Raw genomic sequence first — 15,010 nt, 5'->3', positions numbered from 1 at the left:
TCTTCTATAAATTATTCGGAGGAAGAACCCGCCATGCAATGCCGAAGACAACATGCGCGCCGGACTCGTCATCATTGAAGCCTGGTTTAGGGGCTACTGAGGGAGTTCCGGACTAGGGGGTGTCCGGATAGCCGAACTATCATCATCGACCGGACTCCAAGACTATGAAGATACAAGATTGAAGACTTCGTTCCGTGTCCGGATGGGACTTTCCTTGGCATGGAAGGCAAGCTTGGCGATACGGATATGTAGATTTCCTACCATTGTAACCGACTCTGTGTAACCCTAGCCCTCTCCGATGTCTATATAAACCGGATGGCTTTAGTCCATAGGACGAACAACAATCATACCATAGGCTAGCTTCTAGGGTTTAGCCTCCTTGATCTCGTGGTAGATCGACTCTTGTAACACACATCATCAATATTAATCAAGCAGGACGTAGGGTTTTACCTCCATCAGGAGGGCCCGAACCTGGGTAAAACATCGTGTCCCTTGTCTCCTGTTACCATCCGCCTAGACGCACAGTTCGGGACCCCCTACCCGAGATCTGCCGGCTTTGACACAGACATGGCGCACTTCACTTGATCTTCGGGACGAACTTGATGTAGCTTGAGGTAGTCGTCCATCAAACGCTCCCACTCGAGATACTCCTCGGGTTATTGAGTCCCATAGAAAGGAATCTAATTGTCGGTGTCGAGGTCGTAGTAGCTCGTGGAAGTCGAGGACTTGAGCTTGGGGAGCTTCTCTTGAGCGTAGTCTTGGGGTGCTTGTTGGCGAAGATGTCGTATGTCCGTATGCGAAGATGCCTTGAAGTTGCTTGGCGAAGATGCCAAGGGAGATGGTGAAGTCGTTGAACAGTTGTTGGTGTTGAGCTCTTGACCTTCATGTTCTTGTTGGTGATGGTGTTGATGCCGATGTGATCTTGCCAAAGATGGTAGCTCGGAAGCATGTGCTCTTGAGCGTCTTCTCGAAGATGAGGAAGATCACTTGTAGGAATTGACGAGGGCTTTGATCTCCTCCATTTGAGCTTGCATCTTGGCGTCGGAGTTGTTGTTCGTGGCATCGAACTCGTCGTTGTTGTTGTAGACCGAAGGTGAAATGCCTTGCCTATCCATCACAAGACTCGAGTAGAGGTGAGTAGGAAATGAGATAAACAATACCAAGTTACCTTTTCCCAAAGTTGAGGATGTATCCTGTTTCACTCAATGTGAAATGAAAGAATAGTGGAATTGGTACCGGACTTGTTCACTCACACCTATCAAGTAAAGCTTATGGTAGAGCTCGGTGAGGATAGTGGCACAAAAATTTGATGCAAAATGTTAGCAAGAGTCAATAATGTTGAAAGAGATTCACAAATTTGCAAGTGAAACAAGTAGACCAATAGCAATATGGATGGCACACGAAAACACACACACTGATAGACAAATGGGGTCGTGTAACCAAGAAACGAGCACAAAATGTGGAATCCACGAAAAATGCTCGTGTTGCACAACTCAAGAGAGACGCTAGCACGATTGCTCAATAGGCAGATACGACACTTGTGCACAACCTATAAGATGCAAAATGGATACACTTTCTATCCCAAGTATGCTATGTATGTATGGTTCCCGGTGTTTCTCTCAAGATGATCCAAGATGATCGGATATGACAATCTTATATGCAATGTGGTATGATGCTATGGCACTTGCTTACAAGCTCTTTGCTCTCTTTCTTTTGCTTAAAAGCTTATTCTCTTTTTTTGTATGGCCACTTTGCACAATGCACAAACCAAGATAGCAATTGTGTATATGCGGGAACAAACTTGTGACACAAGATATGATACCAATATATGCACCACGATGATATGGTATGTATGCTATGGGAAGTATGATCACTAATGTGCACAAGTAACGTTGCTGGCAATACTCAAATGGCTAGTCTCGATAGGCAAGTAACGCAAAATGGGCTAGGGGTTAACAATGCAATGGCAGGGGGAATATACAATGGAGGGATACCACGACACCAAGATGATATGGAGGTTACCGTCGAAGGTTTCTCATATGTACGCCACAGATGGATGATGGTGAAGTGGTCAAAGTCGATGACGAACTCGAGGCGATGATGAGTGGCGGTGTTCTTAATGTAGAAAACAAGATGACGGAGACTCGTCCCTAAGTAGCCGAAACACCTTAGGAAACGGAAAAACCGCGAACTCAAAATCTCAAAGAGACAAGTCAAATGGTGGTAGCGGAAAGCGGTGGTGGTTTGCACTTGGCAATGCGGAAGTGGAATGATGGGCTATACACGTGTCGGAGTTGAAGTTGTCGTCCCTAAGTAGCCGAAACACCTTAGGAGACATAAGCCACAACTCAAACAAAATTGGGTTAAGTTTGGGTGGAAATGTATGGTGGGCACGTCTATGCGGAAGTGGTGGTGGTGGTTGATGAAGAAGCAATCATCCCTAAGTAGCCTAAACACCTTAGGAGACTAGAATCACTACTCAAGCAACCACTAATGCTATATGGATCAAAATGGGTTAGGTTGCGGAAATCGGTGGTGGCTATGCGGATGATGTGGTGGAGGCCTATGCAAACTTGCCAAATTTCCAAAAATTTGAAGGAGTCAAATGGTGATGGAACCTATCTAGAGGGATAGAGGATGTCAATAGCTACTCAACGAGCTAAAGAACGCGAAAATCGGACTCCGAATGTGAAAGTTATGGTCAAAACGGTGAAACATGGGAGGCTGAAATGATAGCGGGCGGACATCGGGGTTTTGGCCGGATGTCCGGGACCTGAAGTCCAGAAACTTGTGCGAAAATGCACTCCAGGAGCCGGATGTCTGGGCTAATGGCCGGATTTCTGGGATGGTCGGATGTCCGGGCTCCAAATCCGAGGATGAACTCGAGGAACTCGATTTTGGGGCGGAAATTGATGATTTCGGTGGCAAAATTGGAGAGATTTCATGGATGGGAAGTGGGGAAACTTGGTGAGATGCTAGATCCACTTGAAACCAAGCAAATCCATGGATCAAAATCAACAAAACATCATCAAACCAACAAATGACAAAAAAAATTGGGGGCTATTTTTGGTGGGGATTTTCGAATTTAGGACGAAACCAACAAAATCAAGCTAGAAAAAGAGGGGTAGGGGCTCCAAAAACGTGATCAACGTGGCTCATGATACCAAGATGATGTAGGGCAGAACCCTAGGAGCCGATCTTTCACGTTTGGAGAGGATTCCTACGAGGAACACGAAGAACGAGCAGAAGAACACGAGGGAAATCACGGGGAAACACGAGAGGAAGACACTCAACCAACGAGAATATGATCACACATGTGCTAGATCCAAGAAACACAAAGAGATACACGGTCCAAATCCAACAAAGGACGATACAAGCGGCGGTAGCTCATCTCCGAGAGGAGGTCTTGAATCCACGAGGGATCTTCCCGTAAAGGGGTCTTGAATCCATGGTGGATCTTCTCCGAAGAGGCCGCGGTCTCCCACAAGGAGGAGATCCGTATGGATGAGCAAAGCTCTATCTCAAATGAGCTAATCCTTTGCTAAACCTAACTAGGATGAGGTGGGGGAGTATATATAGTGCTAGCCCACGAAGGGGTAAGTGAGAGGGGGATACATGGGCCCTTGGCCCGTTCTCTGCGCACAGGCAGGTGCCGGATGTCCGGGCTGCGGGCCGGATGTCCGACGGCTCACGAAGAGCCGGATGTCCGGGCCTTTGGCCGGATGTCCGGGCTGGCGAGGTCCACCTTCTGGACGTTCTGTGATGGGGCGCCAAATGTCCGGGCTGGGGCCAGATGTCCGGGCTGTCGCGGGGCGCCGGATGTCCGGGGGTCCTGCCGGATGCCCGGTTGCTGTAGCTGCTGGCACTTCTTCCTTCTCCTTCCTTTGCTTCCGCGCATGCTTGGCCTTGGTCCTTTGGTTCTCCATGGTCTCCTCGGGTGTACCTGAGTATGCACAAGGTCCGCCCTTCAAGTAGCAACCATGTCTCACACGAATGGAAAGGGGACGCATTTAGGAACAGGTTCACTTTGTGTCTAATGGCGCATAGTCGAGGTCTCATCTTATGATCCTTGGGGCTTGGGGAGTAGTCGGAGTGTACATGGGGATGAACGTGGGATGCTCCGCATCATCTCCCTCCCCCCTTGGGAAAGATCCGACCTCGGATCGTGATCCTCATCACCATGAAAACGGTTGTCGTGGACGGAGTTGTAGTTGGATGAAGTTGAAGACATGGCGCAATCCAAGTAGTCCAAGGTGTCGCCGGAGTGATAGATATGCAAAAGGAGCAAACACAAACAATCCTCGGAAATACAATGGTTAGCGCACACAAAGAGTCCATCATGTAAGAATGAGTCCGTGCGGCAAGATAGTGCGTGGCAAGGCACAAGATGCTTATCCAAAAGATGTAGAATGAGATGTAAAGCATTCATGGGATAATTAGCATGGTGCACAAAGCGACAAATTCTACCATTGTGCAAAATGATGTCATAATGGGATGGTGTATCAAAAGCATGAACATGGCAATGGATTCTCAATATGTATATGTTATCATGCAATTGATGATGGACAATATGATCATGATGTATGAATATGCCATCAAGGAAGATCACAACAAATTTGCTAAGGAAGTGAACAAGCTCATATATCATGGATGACATTGGAATATAAGATGCAACAAGGCAATCATAATGTGAGTCAATCCATGCATGGGGTGCAAACTTGTGGGAAGTATGATATGTCCATCGAGCATGACATGTATGAGCACAATCAACAAATATGGAGGTGTTGGTGTACCAATGCTCGATGTCGAGGCAAGAGTGGAGGTTCGAAGGTGCATCCAATAAGTGCGAGCGCTCCTTAATGTAAAGGTCCATAGAGCCAATCTCCAATGTCGCTCCTCCGTTCGCGAGATGTATCATGTAGACAACAAAAAGGAAACAACAATGAAAGAATGACCCATCCAATATATGTAATTGAGGATGGCTCAAAGAGAAGGAGTTCACCTTTATGAGAATGTTGAAAATGTTGGTGTCGCACATCGTGTATCCTTCACATGACCAAGTTGTCTCATCATGTTACCGCCTTGTGAATCCTTCAAAACGAAATAACATGACAAGCACTCAGAAAAACAAATGAGGTTAGCGGAAGTGCAAAACCTATCATTCGTGTGGTAAAATACCCAACAAGTGTATGCATCATGCTCATCATAAGAGAGTACAAGGGAGCATTTCATAGTATGGAGGCATATGGTGCAAGAACAACCAAATACAATAGGCTCAATCAAACAAGCTGTAACGACCCAGATTTGGTAAAATCCAAGTCTCTGTGCTTACTGCGCTATCCCTGGATCATAGCTAGCACACACAGTAACAAATAGGAATATCAGTAAGACATACATCATTCTACTACAACGGTAGATTCAGATATTTATACAAATCATACCTTAGGCACAACTCAAGTTGGCAGATAATACAGCGGAATTATACGTAGTCGCTAAGTAAGGCTCCATCAACGCTACTGGGCTCGTTGAGTGTAGAACATAACCCTATCGTCTCTTAATCTGTCAAGATCTGCACATGACAGGTGCAGGTGAGTACGTGGAATGTACTCGCAAGTTGCAAAGGAAAGTTTGACAGAATATATATGCAGGGTAAGTATTGTGGATGTTTCATTTGCGTAAAGCCAATTTTCTCCTATACTAAATTTTATAAACTACTTTTGGAATAGAAATAGTTTTCAGTATAAAAAGTAGGAGCGAGACACTTGGATATACGCACCAGTGCTCAGTCTCCAAAATAGTTTTAAAACATACATAGGTTGAAGTGAAACACATTCACTGTGCTCATTCCTCAACTTTAACCCTTAAAACAGATTTTTAGAAAAGAGAGGGGAGATTCTTCTTCAGTCCAAGTCTTTAGTTGCTCAAATTGCCGGTAACCGGGGGCACGGCTAATCAATTAGGTTAAACCCTCTGCAGAGGTCGTACACGTTCCCCACATGACACAACCAACCCCGTTTATCATTACACACTTGGGTGTATGACTAGGAGGAGATTGTGACGAAGCCTTTCATTAACAGCCCCCTATACCTGACCAAGCCGCCCGCAACTTAGGCAATGAAAGCCCCTCTCCGATGGCGGTCCTGAGGTAAGGGTTTCCCATTAGTACTAAGCTAAGCTAGAGCCCATAGTAGCATGTGGTTGTACTGGAAGCTACATCAAATTGTACTTGGAAGATCTCATTCCCCTGGACGGCGGTCCCCACCAAAAACCTGTGTGCAAGACCCCAGTCGGGCGCATTCAGTGCAAGACCCTAATGGGCGCAATCACTTGTAGACGCTCCCGTCAATACCATTCCGCCCACGGAGTAGATGTAAAATAATATATAAATAATTTTTCTTTTCAAAATAGTTTCACAAGCGTTGCTCCAAAAAGAGAACAAGTTTAAAGGTTTAAAATAAGTTTTGTTTTCATCCCACCCATTTTGTGCAAGCGTGGCCAAACATGGTGGTCAGTCTTGAACCTATGGCTCTAGCTATAAATAATATTATGCAAAACCTTTATAAAACATGCATAGCATTAAAATTTAAAGAGATATGCATAGTATGGAAATATAGGTCGAAGCATGATTAATTTGCAACTTGCCTTTGGTTTCGCAGTAACAAGGTTCTACCTCCTCGTAGAATTCACCCTCGCACTCGTCGTAATCTAATGCGATAAATAACTCAAGTAAGACGCTCGGCATATCCACATTCACATAACAATGGTGCAAGCAAGCATTCAACATACAATAAAAATCCAAATGAAGATCCAAATAACAACACAATTATTCAGTTGCCACTATCATAATTTCTAGGGCATTGTTAAGGTTGATATAGGATCAGGTATGGTCTTGAAAGAAAATATGACATAGTCATATTTTAGGGTCGGATAATATTGATACTAAGTGGGGATTATGGTTTGAAGGGTTGTGAGACCAAGTTCATACGACAAATTTATCACAAGACTATTTGGAACAAGACTATTTGGAATATTTGACTTGGGTAAACGGCAATGGTATGACATAGGTTTCGAGATAAAAGAATTAAATCCATAATCTTGCAACTGTAGATTTTTTCGTGGTTCAAATGACCAGAGAGGTTTTCTAGGGATCAATCTAAGAGATTTATCCTAGAATTAAATTTTTAGTTCAACGAAGTTTCTAAACGATGACCAAAGAAGGTCAAATTAAGGTGTTGATGATAAAACAGCATCTAAACTATGTTGGAAAACTAATCCATCAATTCTAAAAGAAAGATTAGGTCCTAAGGTCCAACTTCCATATATAAAAAGAATTTATATGATTTACGGAATAAAAGATATAGCAGAAATACCCAATTCCGTATTTAAATAAAAACTAAATTATAGTTTACTCAAAGGTGAAATTATATATTTTTATAGTAAACTAGAGGTTCCAACGAATCCGGGGATATATTATTTGTTCCAATCGGACATATGGTTTAGGAGATATGAATTTCCGAAGTTTGGATATTTCCTGAAAATGAATTACGGAATTAAGAAAGAAGCTCACCGGAGTTGGTCGCCGGTGATGAGGAAGATGGTGGTTCGGGCGTGCTCTGGCGAATTAGGAATGGCGGACGGCGGAGAGATGGTGATGGAGAATTCAATGGACTCTGTAGGATCTCGGGAGCTTTCTCCTTCACTCGACAGAAGCGGCTGAAGTTGCGCATGGCGGCAGTGAGTCTCGATCCTCGCGTTCTCGTTCTCCTGCTGCGAAATAGAGAGGGAAAAGGGGTCACCGAGATGCGCATAAACAATGGAAAGAGAAAGGTGGAGGATTTGGGGTTTGGGGTACCTCGCTCGCGACGGAATCCTCGTCGGACTTTGATGCTATTGTTGAACTCCGGCGAGCAATTGCTCGCGTAGGAGAGCGACACAGAGAGGGGTTTCTAGCTTAGGGATGGTGAGATATGTTGTGCTTTCCGGGGTCCTATTTATAGGGGAAGAGGGGGTCGGTATGGGGAGATCGAGGGAGCTCACCGTGGCCTTTAATGGCTGATTGTGCAGGAACGTTTCACGGATCCGTTCGTCCAATTAAAGCAACGAAGTTGAGTTTTAATTTCCTGAATGAGTTCTCCTGACATTCCTCTTTAATTTTTGAGTTGGTGGCAAGTTGAAAGGATGGCTGCGGTTAGCACTAGAGGGAGAGGAAGAGGTGGAGGTGCCATGCCTGTCTCTCTGTGTTCCTGAAGATTGAACGAACAGAGAGGTAGAGGAAGACCAGCGCATGGGCCTGCGCTAAGTGAAAGAGAAATGGGCCTTAGTGGGAAAGGTGGCCCAAGGGCAAAGAGAAAAAAAACAATATAAGAGATGGATGGGCTAGATGGGCTGATAGAGAGAAAGCATAACTAATAACAATATTAGGCTAGATAATCAATGAATAAATTGCTCGCTCTCTCAGAATTATTATTTAGATCTGAGAATTTTTTTCACATATTCTGGTTGATTATTTCTAGCCTAGGAAAAGTGGTTTCATAAATAATAAGCAACAATTGTGTGTACGTACATGTTTCGATAATGCACTATAGGCTTCATAACATTGTTCTTAGTATCTTATGAATGCCAAAAATTCCAAAGAAGAAATATTAAATACTTCCAATCATAGTTCTGGAGAAGTCATATTATCTCCTCTCATTTTTATTTATTTATTTAGTAATTTGGAAATATTTATATGACACTATAACTCCAAATAAGATCCATCTTCAAATAGAAATCCAAATTCAAAAGAACTTCAAATGAAATGTTTATTCGCCACATTTTGAGAAAGTCATTTTATTCCCACTCCATTTTTTTATTTGTGGTTTCAAAATATTTCATAGTGTCCAAAAGAAAAGCAATTGGATGAAATATTTGGAACAAGAATCAAAAGGTTTTAATTTCCCATGAAAATCATAGCAATTCACTCGATAATATTTTATTATTAACATTCCAAAATTTGGAAAATTTTGGGATGTTATAAACTACCACCCTTAAAAGAAATCTCGTCCTCGAGATTTGAAGAGGTTAACAAGAAATAGGTTAGGGTTTGGGTTCCTTGGGTTACTTCCCGAGGGTTTGGTCATATCATCTAAAGATTTGCGGTTTATCCTTTTGCCTCCTGTCCTGAGAGAATGTCTTCTATTAATTCAATTCCGGGTATTCCAGTTCTTCAGCATGCCTTTGTCTAAGGCTTTTTTGCACAATTCTGGAGTCTCTGCTGATTTGTCGTATGACCCAATTATCATTCCAGGGTGTTCTTAGGGTACTACCACCCTTAAAAACAAACTTGTGGGGCTTTCCAAAATCTCTTTATTCCATGATGATTCTTCATTGAGCTTCTGTGATTTAGAACTGAGACAAGTCTTCTCAGAATCCATTTTTTCCAAAGATAACTATCCAGACTCTCATGGTGGTCGAATTGAATATCTTCCAAATGGAACTCCTTGTAGATCATCGGGTTTACTCCTCACCCTTTAGCCTACGCTAGGCACGATTGCCTATTTCCAGGGATAATACGTCTTACCATTCTATGGTTTTAGGCTTGTCGTACCGGCACTCTACTAGGTTTTGAAATCTCTCCGATTAACCCATCAAACATACAAAAGTATATAATAAGAGTCTCCGGTATGGTGATCAATCCATCCCATACTCAAATTATTACCCCATATGTAGATAAGTAAATCACGTATTCTAACACTCGGTCTTTCTCACTCCTCTTTAAGAGGTCTTCACCTGCAACACTAATAAAACGCTTTTGGGTGACGTTGTTCCTACACATGTCGTGTTATAACTTACATCCGAGAAATAGCAGAACTTTTGTGTGCCAGAGTTGCATTCTCCTTATAATAGATTCCTTATTACATCCTTTAACCTATCGTACAACTTCAAGTTCAAAATAGATTATTACAATTGCTGCCATCCACATGGATTGGTATGGTCAAGCGTGTAAACCCAACATTATTCCTTATTCCTTCGTAAGAAGTTTAGTCCAGCTAAAAACGTGTGATGTAGTCCTTGAACTCTTTAATCCCATGCTCCTTCACGGCAGCCATGAACTTCATGTCCATCAGCTCAGCATATACTTCGCGCAAATATGCATGACGGAGTCTGGCTTCAAGGATTTCCCCAATCTAACATATGGCTTCCATGGCAGCTTCACGAACAAAGTCGAAGAAGGTGGTTCGAGGTACTCGGGAAATGAAAAAGTATTACCCAGTAGTCTTTGGACAAACTCCTTTTTCACGGAAGAGGTGTACTTCCACGTACCAAAGTTCCACTCCATTTTCAATGAAAGGATAACCCTTGTAGACAGCATCTCCTTCAAGGTGAATATGTCCCATCATATCCTTCAAGATCTTTGGAAAATCATGGTCACTAGTCAAAGTCATGATCATTTCTGGGCCCTTGTGGAATGACTTGTAAAGGGTTGCCATCTGCAGGTTAAAGGAAAGATAGAGTTCAAAACAACAAGGTATGTATCTCCTTCAAAGAAATGTGGTTGTTTCCACGAGTAAACGTTTAGTGGTTGGTTCGTCCATGGTTTAAGGTTTTGATCTAGGTGAGATAGAGCTTAGGAAGGAAAAGAGATGGACACACACACGCCACAATCAACAACCAACTCCTATCTCAATGTTCTTAGCGTTTATAATAGGCTCGTTTACTATGGTTTCGTCCTGAAGTCTTCAATCCTTCAGTTCTTGGAAGTCTTCAGTGTGTGATGCTTCACCCGTTTGAAGGTATTCTGTTAATCATCCGTAACTTGCACCTCTCAAGGTTGAATTAAATAGTACATACCTACGGAATTCGTATCCTAACAATGCAAGATTTTAAATCACACAACTCAAATGACAACATCATCAAATCAATGGCGAAGAACTACAATAAAACTCCAAATTCACTCATAGATTTCAAACAAACAATTCCTATGGTACCTTCATCCACATGAGTTGGCATGGTCGGGCACACTAATCGCACTCTTTTGTTTATTTCACAACTCTCATGGTGGCTTGGATTCAAGTAGGATATTCCTTGGTAGTGGTAATCTCCAGCTTCTTCATATCCATCTTAGTCTGGAGTGTCCTGAGTTCTTCTTCAACCTCTTGGATGTAAACTCCAGTACCGAAGACTCCTTCGCTTAGCATCAATTCCATGAAGTAACCTTTAGGCTCTTGAAAATCCATACCAAATATCATTGTCAAAGTCATTGGAGTCTTGGAGATTGGTCATCTAAGTTTTTTGAGGGCAGATGAGAGCTTAGTAAAGAAAAGAAGAGGATACGAGAATACTTGTCGGTGCTATTGAAAATATAAGTTGTTAATATCAAGGTTTTCCAATTTCTAAACCATTTTCTAGGGTCATGTCCTACAGTCAACGTATGCTCTGATACCATTTTTTAACGACCCAGATTTGGTAAAATCCAAGTCTCTGTGCTTACTGTGCTATCCCTGGATCATAGCTAGCACACACAGTAACAAAAAGGAATATCAGTAAGACATACATCATTCTACTACAACGGTAGATCCAGATATTTATACAAATCATACCTTAGGCACAGCTCAAGTTGGCAGATAATACAGCGGAATTATACTTAGTCGCTAAGTTAGGCTCCATCAACGCCACTGGGCTTGTTGAGTGTAGACCATAACCCTATCGTCTCTTAATCTGTCAAGATCTGCACATGACAGGTGCAGGTGAGTACGTGGAATGTACTCGCAAGTTGCAAAGGAAAGTTTGACAGAAGATATATGCAGGGTAAGTATTGTGGAGGTTTCATTTGCGTAAAGCCAATTTTCTCCTATACTAAATTTTATAAACTACTTTTGAAATAGAAATAGTTTTTAGTATAAAAAGTAGGAGCGAGACACTTGGATATACGCACCAGTGCTCAGTCTCCAAAATAGTTTTAAAACATACATAGGTTGAAGTGAAACACATTCACTGTGCTCATTACTCAACTTTAACCCTTAAAACAGTTTTTTAGAAAAGAGAGGGGAGATTCTTCTTCAATCCAAGTCTTCAATTGCTCAAATTGCCGGTAACCGGGGGCACGGCTAATCAATTAGGTTAAACCCTCTGCAGAGGTCGTACACGTTCCCCACATGACACAACCAACCCCGTTTATCATTACACACTTGGGTGTATGACTAGGAGAAGATTGTGACGAAGCCTTTCCGTAACAGCCCCCTATACCTGACCAAGCCGCCCGCAACTTAGGCAATGAAAGCCCCTCTCCGATGGCGGTCCTGAGGTAAGGGTTTCCCGTTAGTACTAAGCTAAGCCAGAGCCCATAGTAGCATGTGGCTGTACTGGAAGCTACATCAAATTGTACTTGGAAGATCTCATTCCCCTGGACGGCGGTCCCCACCAAAAACCTGTGTGCAAGACCCTAGGCGGGCGCATTCACTGCAAGACCCCGATGGGCGCAATCACTTCTAGACGCTCCCGTCAATACCATTCCGCCCAGGGAGTAGATGTAAAATAATGTATAAATAATTTTTCTTTTCAAAATAGTTTCACAAACATTGCTCCAAAAAGAGAGAAAGTTTAAAGGTTTAAAATAAGTTTTGTTTTCATCCCACCCATTTTGTGCAAGCGTGGCCAAGCATGGTGGTCAGTCTTGAACCTATGGCTCTAGCTATAACTAATATTTTGCAAAACCTTTATCAAACATGCATAGCATTAAAATTTAAAGAGATATGCACAGTATGAAAATATAGGTCGAAGCATGATCAATTTGTAACTTGCCTTTGGTTTCACAGTAACAAGGTTCTACCTCCTCGTAGAATTCACCTTCGCACTCGTCGTAATCTAATGCGATAAATAACTCAAGTAAGACGTTCGTCATATCCACATTCACATAATAATGGTGCAAACAAGCATTCAACATACAATAAAAATCCAAATGAAGATCCAAATAACAACACAATTATTCAGTTGCCACTATCATAATTTCTAGGGCATTGTTAAGGTTGATATAGTATCAGGTGTGGTCTTGAAAGAAAATATGACATAGTCATAGTCTAGGGTCGGATAATATTGATACTAAATGAGGATTATGGTTTGAAGGGTTGTGAGACCAAGTTCATACGACAAATTTATCACAAGACTATTCGAAATATTTGACTTGGGTAAACGGCAATGGTATGGCATAGGTTTCGAGATAAAAAAATTAAATCCATAATCTTGCAACTCTAGATTTTTATCGTGGTTCAAATGACCAGAGAGGTTTTCTAGGGATCAATCTAAGAGATTTATCCTAGAATTAATTTTTTAGTTCAACGAAGTTTCTAAACGATGACCAAAGAAGGTCAAATTAAGATGTTGATGATAAAACATCATGTAAACTATGTTGAAAAACTAATCCATCAGTTCCAACAGAAAGGTTAGGTCCTAAGGTCCAACTTCCATATATAAAACATTTTTATATGATTTACGGAATAAAAGATATAGCAGAAATACCCAATTCCATATTTAAATAAAAACTAAATTATAGTTTACTCAAAGGTGAAATTATATATTTTTATAATAAACTAGAGGTTCCAACGAATCCGGGGATATCTTATTTGTTACAATCGGACATATGGTTTAGGAGATATGAATTTCCGAAGTTTGGATATTTTCCTGAAAATGAATTACGGAATTAAGAGAGAAGCTCACCGGAGTTGGTCGCCGGTGATGAGGAAGATGGTGGTTCGGGCGTGCTCTGGCGAATTAGGAGTGGCGGACGGTGGAGAGATGGTGATGGAGAATTCAATGGACTCTGTAGGATCTCGGGAGCTTTCTCCTTCACTCGACAGAAGCGGCTGAAGTTGCGCACGGCGGCAGTGAGCCTCGGTCCTTGCGTTCTCGTTCTCCTGCTGCGAAATAGAGAGGGAAAAGGGGTCACCGAGATGTGCATAAACAAGGGAAAGAGAAAGATGGAGGATTTGGGGTTTGGGGTAACTCGGTCGCGACGGAATTCTCGTCAGACTTTGATGCTATTGTTGAACTCCGGCGAGCAATTGCTCGCGTAGGAGAGCGACACAGAGAGGGGTTTCTGGCTTAGGGATGGTGAGATATGTTGTGCTTTCCGGGGTCCTATTTATAGGGGAAGAGGGGGTCGGTATGGGGAGATCAAGGGAGCTCACCGTGGCCTTTAATGGCTGATTGTGCAGGAACGTTTCACGGATCCGTTCGTCCAATTAAAGCAACGAAGTTAAGTTTTAATTTCCTGAATGAGTTCTCCTGACATTCTTCTTTAATTTTTGAGTTGGTGGCAAGTTGAAAGGATGGCTGTGGTTAGCACTAGAGGGAGAGGAAGAGGTGGAGGTGCCATGCCTGTCTCTCTGTGTTCCTGAAGATTGAACGAACAGAGAGGTAGGAGAAGACCAGCGCATGGGCCTGCGCTAAGTGAAAGAGAAATGGGCCTTAGTGGGAAAGGTGGCCCAAGGGCAAAGAGAAAAAAAAACAATATAAGAGATGGATGGGCTAGATGGGCTGATAGAGAGAAGCATAACTAATAACAATATTAGGCTAGATAATCAATGAATAAATTGCTCGCTCTCTCAGAATTATTATTTAGATCTGAGAATTTTTTTCACATATTGTGGTTGATTATTTCTAGCCTAGGAAAAGTGGTTTCATAAATAATAAGCAACAATTTTGTGTACGTACATGTTTCGATAATGCACTATAGGCTTCATAACATTGTTCTTAGTATCTTATGAATGCCAAAAATTCCAAAGAAGAAATATTAAATACTTCCAATCATAGTTCTGGAGAAGTCATATTATCTCCTTTCATTTATTTATTTATTTAGTAATTTGGAAATATTTATATGACACTATAACTCCAAATAAGATCCATCTTCAAACAGAAATCCAAATTCAAAAGAACTTCAAATGAAATATTTATTCGCCACATTTTGAGAAAGTCATTTTATTCCCACTCCATTTTTTATTTGTGGTTTCAAAATATTTCATAGGTGTCCAAAAGA

General features: G+C 42.1%; 2 long non-coding RNA genes across 2 annotated transcripts; both read right to left on the bottom strand.

The window, feature by feature from the left end:
- Positions 1-6,641: 6,641 nt before the first annotated feature.
- LOC119281278 lies at positions 6,642-8,247 on the bottom strand. The gene is made up of 3 exons (XR_005138351.1): positions 7,853-8,247; positions 7,568-7,767; positions 6,642-6,705 (listed from the first exon to the last, which is right to left on the bottom strand). It is a non-coding gene; the product is annotated as an uncharacterized LOC119281278 (long non-coding RNA).
- Positions 8,248-12,760: 4,513 nt separating this feature from the next.
- LOC119281277 lies at positions 12,761-14,346 on the bottom strand. The gene is made up of 3 exons (XR_005138350.1): positions 14,163-14,346; positions 13,693-13,892; positions 12,761-12,843 (listed from the first exon to the last, which is right to left on the bottom strand). It is a non-coding gene; the product is annotated as an uncharacterized LOC119281277 (long non-coding RNA).
- Positions 14,347-15,010: the final 664 nt, after the last annotated feature.

The sequence above is a fragment of the Triticum dicoccoides genome, chromosome 3B, assembly GCF_002162155.2.
Source record: "Triticum dicoccoides isolate Atlit2015 ecotype Zavitan chromosome 3B, WEW_v2.0, whole genome shotgun sequence".
Lineage (NCBI taxonomy): Eukaryota > Viridiplantae > Streptophyta > Magnoliopsida > Poales > Poaceae > Triticum > Triticum dicoccoides.
The sequence above is the reverse complement of the archived record's forward strand: the minus strand, read 5'-3'. Positions and strand labels throughout refer to the sequence as shown.